Source organism: Crocuta crocuta, unplaced genomic scaffold (genome assembly GCF_008692635.1).
Source record: "Crocuta crocuta isolate KB4526 unplaced genomic scaffold, BGI_CrCroc_1.0 scaffold6, whole genome shotgun sequence".
NCBI classification, from domain to species: domain Eukaryota; kingdom Metazoa; phylum Chordata; class Mammalia; order Carnivora; family Hyaenidae; genus Crocuta; species Crocuta crocuta.
In genome coordinates, this window is record NW_027531917.1 from 885,180 (window position 1) to 889,258 (window position 4,079).

The window sequence follows — 4,079 nt, forward strand, 5'->3', positions numbered from 1 at the left end:
TGTTAAACATTTATGCTTAATGTATTTCTGGGGAAACTTCATTTATATTTTTTCCATTTTACTCATAATTATTTTTAGGGAATGTAAGTTTGACAAAAATATATTGTTCAACCAAAAAAATAAATCAGGCATTATTAAAACTAGTTTAAAAAAAAAAAAACACAAAAAACTCCTTGCCCTTAAGTTGCTTCTGCGGGAAACAGCCATGGAATCAGAAAACTGTCAAAGCATATAAGGAGAATTAAAGTAGAAATTAGTAAGGGCATTTGGGGAGTCCTTAATGTACACTGGGAGGATCCTACCCAGTGAAGAAGGTAGAAATCAACTTCATGCTTTAATAATACAAGGCAGAAAGGCAAAGAGAATAAGGTAGGCTCCCAGGAAAGGTGAAGCCAAGAGCTCTGTGCAAATATTGTGCTTATTTGACAAATGATCAATAGATGAATTTAAGCATATAGTAACTTCAGGATTGGAAGTCATATTTTCTCTGTACTGGTTCATTTACTTTCCACTATCTTACACTATATCCCTTGTACAAGTTATTTTGTAATTACACAAAACAATTGGAAGATTGAAGTTATCTGATGACTGTAGCCTATAGAGCTCATTAAAATCTGAACTTAAATTGGATACTTTTGGGGCGGCTGGGTGGCTTAGTCGGTTAAGCGTCCGACTTTCGCTTAGGTCATGATCTCGCGGTTCGTGGGTTCGAGCCCTGCGTCGGGCTCTGTGCTGCCTGCCAGCTCAGAGCCTGGAGCCTGTTTCAGAGTCCGTATCTCCCCCTCTCTCTCTGACCCTCCCCTGCTCACGCTGTCTCTCTCTCCTAGAAATAAATTTAAAAAAATTAAAAAAAAAATAAATTGAATACTTTTGGCTCTTTTAGCATTTTGGTATCAGACTTCTTGTTTAATCACTGTGTGCTTTCTCATTTAATTTTACAAAAGTGTTAGGATATATGCACTATTTTCTTACTGGAAGACAAAAACAGATTAAGAAAACTGTCTAAGTTTGCCCAGCTATAAAGCTTCAGAGATAGTATTTATATGCAAGCAGTTTAACTCCAGTATCTCTGCATTTTGATACTATATATTATTTACTACTAGACTCAATATTACTATAACTAGATTTGTGGAACAAATAGACCATGAACTGATATATATTATTAAGTGGTATTTCACTTGTGTTCTTTCCATGTGTCTTATGTTGTCAAATAATAATTCAAGTGTTTGTTCATTTTTAAAAAGTTACTTGAGCAATAAATCCTGAAATAAAGACTAACTATAGAAAGAATACACTGTATACTTGTGAACTTAGACCCCAAGTCAACAACACTGAGGCCAAACTTAGTGAACTTATTGGGCTTTAAACTAAGAAAAAAAGTTCTTTAAATATGTAGAATAAAAAATATAGGTTACTAACAAGGAAAAGAAAGTTGGATTTTTATTAGTTGTCAACAAAAATATTTTTAAATAAAGAAATATATGTCAACATTTTATATCAAGCTAACCTGTTCTTCAAATATAAAGACTAAAGGCCGTTATTAACATGTAAAATCTTAAGAATGTTGATTCCAGGAAGCTTACCTATGAAATGAAATAGAAAATAGGCTGTAGAGCTACAAAATACTTTCAGAGGAGTCAACTTAAGATTTGCAGTTTAACATTAAATATATTGAGCTACAATACCAATATTAGAAGGTGTACATAATTTTGACAAAATAATATTAAGAAACACATGGTTTAAACATACAGATATCATATAAGGAATAAAAATGGGAGGAAAAGAAAAAAAATAAAATCCATAGGCACTAAAGTGTTCTGCTGGATTTATAGGTATTATCTGAGAGTAAAAGTTGTCATTTGAAACAAACAAGAATAAATTAAGTGCAGTTAAAATCATACATATTAAAGCAAAAAATAATATTAATAACATAAAATTGGAAGGTAGAAGACCGGAAGAAGTGAAAAACAAATTCTTTTATTGCTTATGGTGGAACTAAGAAAGATTTCAAAAAGGAGATATTAATAGAAGTATACCAATATAAAAAATATATAAGCCTTCCTAAATTCCAAAAACAAAACAAAAACAGTAATATATGTAGTGAAAATTTCATTAAATATAATACAGAAAAACATGAAACAATCAAAACCAAATACAAATATATAATTTATGTTAACAAGTGGGAAAAAATGAAATAAAAACTACTTACTAATAAAACTAAGATTTTTCATATTGGTTCACAAAGCCAAATCCCACTCTATGGCTGGATTTTTATGTTTACAAGAGGCACACATAAACCACATTTCACAGGGAAAATATGAAAATAATAGGTAAAAAAATATACCATGCAAATACAAATAACATATTCTAATAAAATACAGTCTTAATGTAAAACAAGGTAATATTCAGGACCAAAATTACTAAATGCAACAAAGGACACTTCATAAAAGAAGGATATTTATAGCAACAATTTTCATAAAACATATATGAAAGCACATATTTTTCATAAAAAAATAAAAGAAGTAACAAAGATGTATACTAGTCACTAATAAGAGATTTTTAACACACCTCTCAAATCTAGACAGATCAAAAGGACAAAAATATTAGTAAAGATATAGAAGACTTGAGAAAGACACACAATATGAAAGCCTATAGATAAATAAACTGAATTGTTTCTTATGAAAAATGTATCTTTTTTCCCAAGTGCACATGTAATTATTATGCAAAATTATCCAATATTAGCTCAAAAAAGACCTCAAAACTTTCAAGAAAATAGAAATGCAAATAAGATACTCTAATCATAATTAATGAAATTAGAAATTAATAAAAAATGAAGGGACTGCCACTCCCATCTGAAACTGCAATTAAGTATCTGTGCATTAAGTCTGATGTGGAGAGGCCAGCTTTCCCCTGAGGTCTGCCAGATGGTGACATAGAAAGATCATGAATTCACCTTCTCCCACAGACACACTGAGTTTACAACTACATATGGAATGATTTCCTCTTAAAAAAAAATTGAAGACTGGCTGAGTGATGACTATATATTGGTAAAGAAGAAAAAGTGAGTAGGAGAGGCTGGGACACAATCTTGGTAGTGATGACTCACAACTGGAAGTGAACTAAAAACCTAGAGTTTTTCTCTGAGGAACAAAGGGTTCAAACTCCACATCACACCATTTCCTTCCCCTGCCCCTCAGCATAAGCACAGACCATCTGCAGGAAGCAGTGCAGAGTAGACAATGGCTGCCTACCTTACTTAAACTAAGCCCCACACTCCCACACTCCAGTGGAACAACCCTTCTCAGTCCTAGCATGGTAGGCCTCTCCCCAAGAAGACTAAAACAGAACCCTTGCCCACACCTGACCAGAATGTTTTGTAGGGCCTTGATTTCAATGGAGATGGTGACAGGTCTGATTTCACAAACAGACCAGAGCACACCTAGTTAAAACTTGACACATGCATACAATGACCAAACACTGCCAAAAGCAGGCAAAGAGAATAGCCTGAAGGATAGAGCAGCCAGAACACAATAGTAGAGTACATGTGGCACACAAGACAGACACTCTCTGAAGCACCAGGCCCTGGGCACTAAATGACCTCTTCTTCATAAGATCATTACTTTCAGGAACAGGAGACATAACTGGCTTTTCTAACACAGAGAGGCAGGCATGGACTTAGACAAAATGAGAAGACAAAGGAATTTATCCCAAATGAAAGAACAAGATAACCTCATAACCAGGGATCTAAGTAATTCAGATATAACATGCCTGATATAGAATTTAAAGTAATGATCAGAAGGATACTCATTGGACTTGAGAAAAGAATAGAAGACATCAGTGAGACCCTTAGAGATAAAAGAGGTAAAAAAGAATCAATCAGGAATAGAGTATGCCTGGGGCGCCTGGGTGGCTTAGTTGGTTGAGCGTCCGACTTTCGCTTAGGTCATGATCTCGCGGTTCGTGGGTTCGAGCCCCGCGTCGGGCTCTGTGCTGACTGCCAGCTCAGAGCCTGGAGCCTGTTTCAGAGTCTGTGTCTCCCTCTCTCTCTGACCCTCCCCTGCTCACGCTGTCTCTCTCTC